This window comes from Camelina sativa, chromosome 10, assembly GCF_030686135.1.
Source record: "Camelina sativa cultivar CO46 ecotype springtype chromosome 10, ASM3068613v1".
In the NCBI taxonomy this organism is placed as follows: domain Eukaryota; kingdom Viridiplantae; phylum Streptophyta; class Magnoliopsida; order Brassicales; family Brassicaceae; genus Camelina; species Camelina sativa.
Window position 1 is genome coordinate 14,972,043 of NC_141889.1, and position 14,230 is coordinate 14,986,272.

Sequence of the window (14,230 nt, forward strand, 5' to 3'; positions counted from 1 at the left end):
TCAGGCTGCACTCACCGTCGTTGTCACTAGGAAAACAGTCATGATCAGTCATCATCAGATCTCATTTACAGTGTCGTTTTGTTCGTCTCGTCTCCTCATCGCCACTAGATCTCATCATCTTTGTGAGAACTGAAGCTGAGTTCTCCTTCCGAAGTGTTTTTCGAGTGGAGGAGCCTAACACCGTTGTAGTTCCAAACTGAATCTAGAGACAAAGTATTGTAAAACGAAAATGTGTATTATTGCTCTCAAGAAAGTTTTTCCATCCCCTTTACAATCTCCCCACTCCTCTACTTATATCGTTCTATTACAATTAAATGCGGAATCAATTCACTCTGTAAATCTCGCGTTTCATTTAAGCCAATTAATGTTGGAAATCTTTGACCGCTCCCCTAACTTCGAAGTGATGTGAGAGACTGTTTTGTTCCGCTTCTCTTCGCTTGCTGGGCTTGGCGGACTGCTTCTGGTTTTGGCCTAGGCCCATTCCACCGGTCTGTCTTGGGCCTCGACCCATAACCCGAAGTGGTTAATCGTGGTACCAACAATCTTCACCACCCTCGTTCACCGGATTTCATCATCATCGACAAATCTCATCATCATCACCACCATCTGGTTTATTGGATCTCCGAGGAAGAAGATCAAAGCATATTCGTCGTCGTTGGATGTTGAAGTGTCTTCAATGGAAGGTGAAAAAGCAAACAGTCATAAAAAAAAAAAAAAAAATTAAAATAATTGTAATTGCCTTGCAGCCTTAGAGGGTTAGTGATGTAATTTAACAAAGACAAGAAATACCTATATCTAGAAACACAAATAGAAATATCTAAATAGACAATACCAATAGAAAAAAATACTTATCTTGTAAATAACTCTTATTTATAGTTTATATACTAAACTCAATTTATATGAATTAAGTGACGTTTTGGACAAAGAAAAAAAAACATACTCCCTCTGTTTTTTATTACTTGTCGTTTAAGGTTATTTCACACAAATTAAAAAAACTATTAAATTTTTTATTTTATTTTTTAATATTTTTTTTTTATTTTTTTTTAATATATTTTCTAAACTTTTTAATTACTAGTCCATTGAAACAATTGGATAAAAGTGAAATTTTTACCAAACATTTGCATTAGAAATCTAAAACGATAACTATTATAAAACAGAAATTTAACTCTAGAACGATAAGTAACGATAAGTAATGAAAAACGGAAAGAGTAATAAATAAGAGGAGCACACAATATCTAATTAATCTTGATTAAGAAATGTGTATATAATGCTTACAAAGAAAAGAATCATGTTTTCACAGTGTCTCCCTAAGTATGTAGTCTTCTCATAATTAATTTTATAAATTATTAAGTTCATGGGTAGGTAAGGTTGCTTCAAAGTAAATGACTGTCTTGGTTATTTTTTGGAATCATTAATGTGTGTGGGATCTCATCCTGTTGTATATCATATGAGGACATTTATTATTTACCGAAGTGTATATAGTCTCCCACTTTTTTCAGTTGAACTCTGTACATGAAGCAAAACAAAACAAAAAAAAAACAAAAAACAAAAAACAAAAAAAAAAATCAATGAACAAGTTTTTTGTTAGTGTGAATGTCATAGTTGAATTGTTTTCACATTAATCATTGGAACATAACATTGCAAGCTTTTTCTAAGCAAGATACATTGAATTTATATTGATTCGAAAAAAAGAATAAGTCAAATCGACAAAGAAAAATCGATTTCGTGAAAGTCTTACGGTTTTGTTTCTAGTTGTACGGTAACGTATAGCATTAGCCACTAATATTGACTATGTATTTTTATTTTATTTTATTATATAATCATTGTTTTGCCTAATTTTTTTTCCTGCTCCAAATCTGAAACAACAATATAGGAATCATGAAGATATTATAACAGTTGGAGTGAGTCTCTCTGAATATTATGTTTTTGGTGTTATGTTCTTTAGACTAAGAGAATTTGATCATGAGGAACATTGTTGCATCTAGATGCGTTAGGTATTGTTGTTGCTAAATGAAGAGATACAAAGGTCCAAAGACTTGCACTTTAGGGCATGCCCATTGGTGATACTCATATTAGTGTCTTAAACTTTTAATAAGATTAAAAAAAATATTAATCTAAGTTTAGATTCTTAATCCAATGTTTTTATTTTATCTCCTCCCATTAGTCATCTTTAAACATGGGTGTCTTAAAAACTTTTTATTAAAATTGTGTTTTAAATGTTGGTATTTTATTATATAAACATTAGTTCTCAAAGTTAGTAACTCACCAGATCCTGACACGTGTTAATTTTAACGATTAGAGATTAAAGTCAAAAAGTCACCAGATCGTAACACGTGTCAATTTTAACGATTAAATATCAAATGTAGTAATTCATCAGATCGTGACACGTGTCAATTTTAACAATCAGAAATCTTTCATGCAAAGCATAAGATAATTATAATTTTATTATGTTTTTTAAAAACAACTAAGATAAATATACTTTGTGTTATCCATATCAAAGTTCACTGTTACAAAGATTCTCAACCACTACATGGTAAAATAAATATACTATATGTCATCCATATTTGGTCGTATAATTATAGTATATTGTCTTTGTTTGCACAAAAAAAAACATGTCTCTATGATTAGTTAATTTCGGACACTGAGTACTCCAACAAGATTTGTGAAGGCACATGCAAAGAAAACGAAGCATGAAGAACCGATTGGCAGTTTTAGAAAAAAAACTTAAATTGAAGTCTAAACTAATCTTTTTGTTATATTAAAAATTTTATATATTATGTTTTTAAATTAGCCATTAACATGATCATGACACATGTCAAGTACACTGATGAGATGTTGACACGTGTCAAAAAATTATTATTTTTCGAAATAGCTAATTAAAAAAATAACGTTAAATCTAAATAAAATAAAATAACATTAATAAGACAGCTAATTAAGAAAATATCATTATATCTGTCTAACATAACATGTTTATATTGAAAGCTTTGATCTTTGATTTTTTTCTTTGATATAATTTTGCCTATCTATTGCGTGGATCTTTGATTAGTGGGGGTTTTTCAATGGAAGCTATCAGATGCAATAAAATGAAATCGAAGTATATAATGACCGCTAATTCAATCGAGGATGGAGACACTGATGGAGGTTCCAAAAGTGATTCTACAGTTAGTAGCATTATAAGTTTGGAAGATAAGTCGGTGGTTGATGTTTCTGGTCAAAATTTAGAGTTGTCTTTTCTGAATTATGTTGATGGTTCCGGTGAAACAAGAGCTGTTTGATCGAGTAATTGAGAAGCGGTTTCAAATTTGGGAAGTTGGAACGGTATACCATTTTAAAATTGGTTTCAAACCAGATTTAAAATGTTTTGTACAATTCGATACTTCTGAAGAGTAAATAGGTCGTTGATCATTAACACGATTATGACATATGTCATTCTTTGGATTGTATAAAAAGTTTCTATTTTGTATATCTAAACTATCTAAGACTTATATATACCATCCTGATTAGAATTTTCAAATTATATTATATTATATTATATTAACTTTCTTTCAATTTCTCAATTTTATTGGGTTAGTCATATAATCATTGTAATCGAGTAAATAATTTTCACCAGTTGTTCATCCAAAATATCTTTAGAGTTAAAAAAACTTCATTGTTAAAGAAATTATGTCACAAAACAATTTAAGTAATTATAAGAACTATAAGTATGCCAAAATGAAAGTAAATCAACATAAAATTTGTTTAATTTGTTTAGAAAACATTTTATAGGTGGTGATAAAGAGCATACTTTAACAATAAAACAATTTTGGGTGTAAGAACATATTTTTAATGGTAAAACATAGGGTAAAATTATATGTGGTTACTTATTAGATGTTGTTTTGATGAATTTGTTGCATGTAAAATATTTTGTGAATAAGTTGTGAAACGTTTTTGAAATTTGACAATACTAATATTTGTAATGATGAGTATTTGACAAAAGTTTTAGTGGGATATAATTTAGCTTTAGATTACTGTAATAATTGTTATAATAAATAAAATATATATAAATATAAATAAATATACGAAGGTAAATACAAATACTCTATAACTTAAATTATTTATATATTTAATTTAGTAAATAAAATTTCTTTATATATTTTCAAAAAGTTGTTTAAGGTTTAGGATTTATTTTGTTAAATAGTTTTTAAACCCGCACAATATACGGGCTCTTATCTAGTAAATAATAAATATATATACAGTAGTTCTGTTGTATTATTAAAGGCGGAAACAATTAGATGAAGCTAATCTCTTAGCATGATGTTTTCTCTCTTTATCCATCAGCATGATATGCATGCACGTCTTACTATCCCATGTAATGTTCCTCTGATTTTAACCTTCCTCAAATCATTCTTTTGCATATCATAATAGAGAATGTAATAAGGGAAAGACATCGGTTGGGGAGCTAAGATTGGTATAAATAAAATAGAGCTGGTTTTTCACCATACTCTATAAACTCCACAGACTCGCCACATTCAGATACCTCATGACTCATGAGGGATGCGACCTTATGATAACGGTTGCTAAAATATCGGGAACGTATAAGAGAAGACATAGCTTTGAGACGCACTTGAACCTCATCAGTGATTTAGCAGGCAATTAATCTAGTAATGTTATAAATGTTGATATATAATGTATTACATTAGTTATAGTTATAGTATAAGACATTTAATTAAAAAACAAATATATTACATTATTAAAACTTTAAAACATATATTACATTATTAAAACTTAAAAAAAATATATATTACATTATTAAAACTTTAAAACAAATATATTACATTATTAAAACTTTAAAACATATATAAAAGCATTATCAATAACTTAATTAACATCGGTTTAATCTTGAGTTGTGTCAAAATTTTGCCAAATATGTTCAACCAAATCAGCTTTCAACTATCGACGTATCACTGTATCACGAACTTGATTCCAATTGTTCATCACATTGTTCAAATCAGTAATCCTTTCGGTAGAATATGCTAAATCGACATGTGAAGTCCCGCTTCTTTCTCCTCGATAGAATTCTGCTACATTGTACAGACTGTAGCCATCTCGTTCATCTTCTACAATCATATTGTGCAATATGATACATGCTCTCATTATCTTTACTATTTTTGCCTTATCCAAAAAAGTGTGGGATTTTTAACAATTGCAAATCGAGCTTGCAAGACCCCGAAAGCACGTTCAATATCTTTTCGGCAAGCTTCTTGACATTGAGCAAATAATGATGCTTTCGGGTCTTGTGGAAGTGAAATTGATTGGATGAATGTTGCCCATCTCGGATATATACCATCAGTGAGGTAGTAAGTCTGTTTGTAATGTCGACCATTGACAAAGTAATCTACTCTCGGAGCTCGACCTTCTATTATGTCATCAAAAACTGGTGAACGGTCAAGAACATTGATATCATTTAAAGTACCTGGAGGTCCACAAAATGCATGCCAAATCCAGAGATCTTGGGAAGCCATAGCCTCTAAAACGATTGTAGGTTTTCAAGATCCACAAGAATACTGTCTTTTCCAAGCTGTTGGGCAATTCTTCCATTCCCAATGCATAATCAATGCTTCCTATCATCCCGGAAAATCCGCGTGTCTCTCCTTGATTGAGTAATCGTTGGAGATCCTCTGACGTAGGTTTTCTGAGGTACGTATCCTGAAACAAATATATAATTCCCTCCACAAAATTTTCCAAGCATAGCATTGCGGTACTACCTGCGAGGCGGAGGTATTTATCCACCGCATCAGCTGCACAGCCATATGCCAAAATACGAATGGATGTTGTACACTTTTATAATGCAGACAGACCCAACCTTCCCGTAGCATATCTTCTTTGTTGGAAATATGGTACTTCATTGGATAGTGCATCAACAATACGTATGAACAATGACTTGTTCATTCGAAAACGACGACGGAAACTAGCGTGAGAGTAACTAGAATTTTCGATGAAATAATCATTCCAAAAAAGAGTGTGCCCTTCCTCGCGTCCTTTTTCAATATAAGCTCTTGGCGGCCTTGAGCTAGTTGCCTCTTGATCATTGCCATAATCATCTAGGCAATTTTGAAATAGAATATCAAAATGTTCATCAAAAACTTCATGAAACTCATCATCTAAATCTGGAGATGACATCTCCGTAGAAATATTTAATTGGTATGAGAAGATATTTGATGAAAAAGAAATAGTATAGCTATTTAAGATAGAATTGTGGGGAGAGTTTATATGAAAATTAAAGGACAAATAAGAGTGAATATGAGAGTTTATACAAAAAAGAGCTGCCGATTCTCTTCACTATATATAGAGGACCGATTCAACAACAAGTGGGGGAGAAGAAAACAAATTAGCAAAACAGAAGAAAAGTACATTCACCAACAAGTGGGAGAGAAGGAAACAAATTAGCCAAGCAACAAGCTATCAATGTCAAGAACCAAACAAGACTTAAAACAAGACTTACAACATAACCAAAACAAGAGGCAAATCAAGACTGTGTTTGACAATAACCAAAACAAGACTTAGAATGTAACCTAAACAAGAGGCAATAAAAGACTTACAACATAACCAAATCAAGACTTACAACGTAACCGCAATATTATCAGGCCAACAACTACAAGCAAAACGTGAACAAAACACAATTTAAGACTTTATGTTCTTGTTTATAGTTTTGACTATTTAATTCCCAAATTCTGTTCTACCAAGCAATATGTTTCAATCCAGAACTGAATAAACAGCTATAATGTTTAAGAATCGTAAGAAGAGAATCAAAGCTGAAGCTGAAGTAGACACCTCAATCTAAACTAGACACAAAGCTAAAGTATATACAAGTCTGAGGAATAACAAACCTTGGACTACAATACCCATGACAATGGCTTCAGTCCCAGTGCGTTGAAACTTGAGATCCTAGCCTCCTATTCTCCCACTGCAAGTGATTTTACATATCTCGCTGACCATCTAAAAACAAAACCGATAAACACCTTAGAAAACGCAAAAATTCTATTGAAACAAACAGATTCACTCAAAACCATTCAAACATCTCAGGAAACCATTCAAACATGCATCCTCTTGAAACAAACATATTCACTCAAAACCCAGATTTATGCGGACTTGTAGGAAGCAAAAATTATTCAGAAATTAAATCTTACCTAACATAGAAGAAGTAAGCGGAATCGGAGAAGAAGAAGACGGAGAGATCCAATTTTATCTGCAATCCGATGAGAACTGCGATTGGGTTATATCTACTCGATTATGAAAAATCGATTCAAGCTTTCGTCGTTCCGTTTGCTTCCAAAGAGAGACAGATAACCGATCGAAGAAAAGAGGAAAAAAAAAACAAAAACAAAACAAACACAACTAAACGTTTGACACGTAGTGGGTCTCCAAGTATCTTAAATGTTCTGCGCAGAAACATGTATCTCTGAAACTAAACGATTAAAACATTTTTTTTTTATTGTTAAAAAATTGAAAGACATCCAACCAATATCACTGATGGGAATGCTCTTACAGCCTCAAAAACTTGGAAAAATCTCTTCTCTCTAGCTAACTGGTATGAAACACCTAAATTAACCCTAACTGTATCGTGTCTGTACGGAGTTGCCATTTATGATACGGACAACGAGATCACGGTCTCCAAGTAAATTGTGATCTCTTTATACGAATCTTTATCTTTTTTTATTGATATAGTACGTAATAAGTGAATCATGTGGTGTGGCAGCAAGGTACGTATCTCCAAAAGTTGTTTGTTCGGTTACCTAAATAATGTTGAAATGAAAAAAAAAAAAAAAAAAAAAAAACATTGCATGAGTAGTGAGTAGTGACAATAATAAGATTCCTGATCGGTTGTTCAAAAGTTTATAAAACGCCAAGTTCTATTGCAACTTGCCAGGATAAAAAAAAAAGTCCAATAGAATGTGATGTAAGACATAGAATTATTTCTTGAAATGATTAATAATTTGTGGTGGACATGTAAGGGGAAAGAGGGGAAAGAGGGGAAAGAGGGTCGTTGAGGCTCACACATACATCAGCCTTTGTCATCTTCGATTATTCTTCGAATATAATAGTTATAAATTCTGAAATAAAAATAATCTTATCACAAATTGCCAGCTAAGAGGAAGTTGATTTTATTTATTTTTGGGCAAAATAAGTAGTTTTTTATTATTTTGTTTTCTTTTTATTCAATACGAATCGAGCCAACTATTACTAAAAAGTAAGATTCAAAATTTAGAAACCAAATTAACCAAATGGAAATCAAAAATAAAATTTTATTGAAAAATATCCAATTTCAAAACAGTCAAAGAAACTTTTCAAATGTTGAAATGTATGTACCTAATAATAATGTGAAATCACCATGAAATTTGTCATCTGGTCAACTTTTTCCATTTGTGTCCATCAAAGTGCTGGGCCATCTATCAGTTCCTTAAAACTTGTAAAAAGGGTTTATAATATCAAAAACAAAATACACAAAAAAAAAAAAATGAGTGGCTTCTCTTCACCTTTTCATCATTTTAGAGCAAAAGACAAAATAGTGAAATATCTTCTTTCCAACTTGTAGGAGATCCGGCCTCATCTCATGCTTACATCTTTTTGTAATGACCTAACTACCCTTATCATTTCCACTTATGTACAGGGTTACCATTTAATGGTATCGACAACATGATCACGAGTTCCGACCTCCGAGTAATTTGTGTGGATCTCAACTCCGAATCTTTTAGTTGCGGTAACAAGAAGTACGTACAATACGAACCTCCAAATTCGCTGAGTTTAAATATAAAATAAAATAAAACATTATTTTATGTGGTGCTCAAATGATATTTGAGATTCGTGAACCGGTTGTTCAAAGTTGCAACTTGCAAGCATAAGTTATACGTACTTCGGCTGCAACTTGCAAGCATAAGTCCAATACAAGTTATTTATAGAAATTAACAATTAATTATCTGCCGTCAGAGATTAGTTGAGGGCCTTCAGACTAAATAAGCTAATAAGCCATTGTTCAACTTAGTTTTGTCAATTTGTTAATGTTTCTAGAAAGTGATATTTGTATTGACTTTGATTGGTAACGTGAGTTACCATTTAAATAAGTTGAGTTATGGACTTAACTCATAGATTATTCAAAAATGTTATCAATAAACAATAAAGCCACAATTTTTAAAGTTAAGACGTGTAAGTTGAGTTATCTATTTTTTTAATAAAAAAACAAAAATTCAGTTATATAATACAAAAATTTATTCTTTTGTTTTTATTTAATTCATATATGTAAAAAAAAATTTTTTTACTATTTAATAATTTTTTTCACCCGTCAGTAATTTTGTTTTGTGTGATCTATTACATCAAAATGCTTCAGAGCCATTATACCTAATGAGTCAATGCAAGGTTGGTTTTTAAATTTAGACTTTTCGTTATTCAAAGCAATAAGCAAGAGCTGATATCAAAAGTCCAAACTTATAAAGTCAGCTGTTTTACTTAGTCCATGCTTCAAATTCCTACTTCTATACTTCATAATGCAGCAAATAATGATCATAAATTTTGAAAAAACGTTATCAGAACTTAAAGAGACCACAAGTGACCACATAAATCATCACAACCACGAAAACTGTACATCTAAAACATTACTGCAATGCAAAAAACAATATCCAAAACAATATTTAAGTTTTTTTAAACACCGTTAATAATACTCTAGAAAATAACAATAATAATCCAAGATCAAACCGGAGTAGGAGTAGTATTAGCACCAGAAGGGGAAGGAGATCGTGGCTCAACTCTCCTAAGTTGAATGGCTTTGTGAGACTCATCATCATCAAAGTACATATAAGCAAAACCACCATGCCTGGTCATATCCATACCGGCCATCTCATCCTCCGACGATATCCGCAACAGTTTCATTTTCTTGAGAATGAAGAAGAGTGTCCCCATGGTCGCACTCACCCAACCCGTGATCACAAGTATTTGAATCAGCTGAGCTGCAAGTAGCTTTCCTCCACCGCCCATGAACAAACCGTGTGGCCTTCCAGGTTTGTTGCCGTAAATCTGGTTCAAGTACTTTTCTTGAGCGAAAAGAGCTGTGAATATTAGCCCCCACGCGCCACAACCTCCGTGTAACTGAGCTGCCTCTAGCGGGTCGTCGTACTTGAGCTTCTCCGCGAGCTTGTTGCATCCGAGGAGGACAAGGGCCGCCACGAACCCACAGATGATCGCTGCCCACGGCTCTACGACGGAACAACCACCGGTTATTGCTGCAAACCCTCCAAGGAGGCCGTTGCATACGTCAGTGACGTTCCAATGACCCGAGAGTAGACGTTTTCCGAAGAGGGTTGTAAGAGCTGCGGTGCAGCCGGCTAAGGTGGTCGTGACGGCCGTCCTTCCGACAGCGCTCCACTGGCCGTTATACGTCCCTGTTTCGTATGTGACGAGGATCTTGTTGAAGGAACCAGGGTTGAATCCGTACCATCCGAACCAGAGGAGGAATGTTCCAAGGACAACAAGTGACGCCGAGTGGCCACGAAGGGCTATGGCACGTCCACCGTTGTCGAACCGGCCGAGTCGTGGACCTTCTATAAAAGCACCCCAGAGTCCAGCGATACCTCCGACCATATGAACAACGCCAGAGCCAGCGAAATCGATTGCTCCGGTGCGGAAAAGCAAATCTCCATCGGTACGGAACGGGCTAGCCCATCCGTCAACTGACCAGAACCAGTGAGAGACGACTGGGTAAACAAACCCGGTTAAGAAAGATGAATAGATTAGGTAAGCCACGAACTGAGTCCGTTCAGCGATCGAGCCACTTGTGATACCAGCAGCCGCTATGGCAAAGGCCCATTGGTAGAGGAAATTGGAGTAATCAGCAGAGGCCGTGGGGATGTCTTTAAGACCAAAGAAGTGTTTGCCGATGAATCCATTGGAAGGAGATCCAAAGGCAAAGGCGTAACCAAACAGATAGTAAAAGAGACCACCGGCTGCAGCATCAAGAACGTTGGTAAGCATGATGTTCATAGTATTCTTGGCTCTCACGGAACCAGCACAGAGCATAGCGAAACCAAGCTGCATAGAGAAGACAAGGTAGGCTGAGAAGAGGAGGTATGTGTTGTCTATGGCAAAAGCGGCGTCGATGAATTTTTTGTTCACGTCGCCTAGCTGGCTGCAGATGTAAGTGGCCGCCTCCGTGGCATTAGGACCTAACAGGACGGCAAGATCGGTCGCCGAGCAAGTTATAGCTCCCGACATGTTGTGAGATCAGAGAGAAGAAGATGAAACAGATAGGCTGTGAATAGAAGTGGTTTTAATCCTCTGTTTATATAAAAGGAGGAAGCTAAAGAGGTCTAGGGTTGACTTTTCAATTTACAGCCTGACGAAATTTTTTATTTGTAACGCAAATTGCCAAAGTCTATAAGTTTTGTTTGCTAGTAGTACATGTGAATCGAAAATAATGAAGGAAAAAAAAAGAATACATATAGGGGTGTAAAATACTAAAATGTATCATCTAATAAATCGGTGTAGATAAGATCTGTGTGTTCGGAAAAATTATTCTATCACATCCAAATAATTAAATAAAAAGAAATTACACTAGATATTGTATATCTATATATATATATGTGTTATTCTTCGGATTTTATTATACATGGAGAGTGAAATTTCTTATCATTTTTTTTCTTGTTTTTTTATGTCAACATCATTTTTTTTCTTGGTCAAGCGAAATTTATTACTATCTCTTATTAACATAAAAAAAAGTGTCAATTTGACCAGTATTATTTGGGTTTTAAAAGTCTTCGCTTTAAGTAATAAAAGTATATGTCATTAAAATGGGTATTCCTATTGTGAGTTACGAACTGATTTTTTTTTTTTTTTTTTTAAAGTATACAGAATTCATACGATATTAATTGCTAATTCTGGGATATACCAATCTGGTTGTTGCTGTTGGTACAATATATTTACTTTACCATTTTGTGATATACCAATCCGTTGACAAAAAAAAAACTAATTGTTTTCCAAATAAAATATATATTTTATTTATTAAATAGAAAGTTTTCATTCAGGTAAGGTATTTATCCTAAAACATGTTTGGAATCTTTAAAGTATCAACAATTGATTCAGAGGTCGGGAGTATAAATTAGGGCAATTTTCATAAATACTATTAATTTAATAGATTTTTATTTTAAAAATACCATAATTTAGTTTTTTTTCCAAAAATACCACTAAAATGTATTTTTTTCCAAAAATACCACATAATTGAACTAAAGTTCTAATACTAAAAACTAATTCTTAAATTCTAAATACTAAATACTAAACTCTATCCCTAAAAACTATACCCTAAAACTAAATGTGTCAATCCAAACCAAATAAAAAAAAATTCTACATCCTTAAAAATCAATTTTTTGTGTTTTTGATAATTTTGGAAAAAAATCTTTTATGGTATTTTTGAAAAAAATAAATAAAATGTGGTATTTTGGGGGAAAAATACTTTTTTTAGTGGTATTTAAAGGAATTTCTATATAAATTACGGTTTGGAAGAAATCATATATATGTTCTAGTTTTCGATTTGAAAAGATTTACGACTTAAAGATCCTTGAACATATATATGATTTCTTTCCAACCGTAATTTAATATATATATATATATATTTATATATATAGATCAGTAGATTCATATATAATTAGATACAATATGTTTTTCAATATAGTAAGTTTATATATGCTGTTGTTGTGTCTAGACTTCATAAATTAGTTACGTCTCCAGCATACAAAAAGCTTCTCTCTCTTAACTCTTTCCGATCATTCAGAGAGACAAAGCTTTGTATTTTTTGTTTGTCCGATTAATATTGGAGATCTTCCGACTGTATATCGGTTAGTTTTTTTGTTTTAGGTCTTCCGGCTTTCTCCGAATCTAGTTCCGACGTTTTGTCAGTTTAGTTTGTTTAAAGCCTTTTGCTTGTTCTTCAATTCAGTGCTTTCATATCGAGGAAGTATTGAAATCAGAAAGTTTTTTGACTGATCTTTGTTGTGCTGTACTTGAATCTTCGTCCAATTGATGGTAATATCCCCACTCATCCATAGATGATTTATATTGAGTGAAGGTTCTCTTTGGCAGTGTTGATTCAAGTTGTTGCGGTTGAGAGAAGTGGAGTATGAAGATTTGGAGTCCTTGTCGTGTTAGATAGTTCTCTGAAAAATACTTCAGTTTCGATCGATCGAGATTAAATTCCAGTGAACAAAGTTTAATTTCAGTCAATAACTTCCAGAAACTTTTAGGAAAAGGTGATCAGTACAAATTGAAGGCTAGCTACAATAGAAAATTTGTGCAGAAACTTGAAGAATCGGCCGGCGGTGAGTGAGTCGGTGGCGATGTCGTGTGTGGAACACATATCTGCTCAGAACTTGCCACGTTGCTATACACATATCCTTTACTTTTCAATGCTTATCTTCATATGTATTGTAATTTATGGCTTGTTGGGCCTAAATTTGTACTTTTGTGTTTGCCCGTGTTGGGCTTTTTAATATAAAAAGTTGACAAAAAAAAAATATATGCTATAATTCTACTACAAGAAAACAATTATTTTGCGATGTACGAATATATAGTGAATTCCTCGCAAATCGATAAAAGTGAGAGATTTGTGAGGAGGAAACTTTTTTCGCAAATTGCTTCTCGCAAATCGGTCAACGTTTCAAATCGCTCGTAATTTTTGCAAGGAAAAAAATTATCTCGCAAACTAATTGCAAATTGCGAGAAACTAAATAAATAGTATTTTCCTTAAAAGAAAAACTAGATTGACCCAAATTAACAGGTTAATTACTAAAGTAACTCATAAAATACGAGGGTTAGATGAATTATTTTTTTTTACCTAAAATACCCTTTTTTGTTTTGTTAGGAAAAAAAAATAAAGTCAAATTTACCCTCCCAGAATTTTTTTAAGAAAATCAAAATATTTTCAAAAGTCTGCCGCACTAGTTGTGAGAGATTTATTTGTGTATGACAGATTTATTTTTGCACAACCGATTTATTTTTGTATGACAGATTTTTTATGAGAGACTTATTTTGGATGACAAATTTTTTAATTATAGTTATGAAAAATTTATAATTGATGACAAATTTATTTTTTACGACAAACTTATTTATAAAGACACCATAGACTTTCACAATATATGACAGATTTGATATAATATCTGGCAGATTTATTTTTCACAGTTATTTCAGATTTATTTTATTGATTAAAAATCTGTCG

At 32.8% G+C, this 14,230-nt stretch overlaps 2 long non-coding RNA genes and 1 pseudogene across 5 annotated transcripts; 1 reads left to right on the forward strand and 2 right to left on the reverse strand.

Annotated features, from left to right (window-relative positions):
* Positions 1–216: 216 nt before the first annotated feature.
* LOC104719106 (uncharacterized) lies at positions 217–7,845 on the reverse strand. 3 transcript variants are annotated; one of them, XR_015568024.1, is made up of 3 exons: positions 7,167–7,712; positions 6,867–6,975; positions 217–671 (listed from the first exon to the last, which is right to left on the reverse strand). It is a non-coding gene; the product is annotated as an uncharacterized LOC104719106 (long non-coding RNA). The 3 variants fall into 3 exon arrangements; XR_756512.3 differs by lacking the exon at positions 217–671 and adding an exon at positions 4,734–6,080 and having other exon boundaries at positions 7,167–7,845; XR_015568023.1 differs by lacking the exon at positions 217–671 and having other exon boundaries at positions 6,660–6,975; positions 7,167–7,845.
* A 1,696-nt stretch (positions 7,846–9,541) lies between these two features.
* LOC104719107 (ammonium transporter 1 member 1 pseudogene) lies at positions 9,542–11,509 on the reverse strand (annotated as a pseudogene). The gene has a single exon (XR_015568021.1). The product of XR_015568021.1 is annotated as an ammonium transporter 1 member 1 pseudogene (transcript).
* Positions 11,510–12,733: 1,224 nt separating this feature from the next.
* Positions 12,734–13,565, forward strand: LOC147936166 (uncharacterized). Its single transcript, XR_015569330.1, has 2 exons — positions 12,734–12,854; positions 13,099–13,565. It is a non-coding gene; the product is annotated as an uncharacterized LOC147936166 (long non-coding RNA).
* Positions 13,566–14,230: the final 665 nt, after the last annotated feature.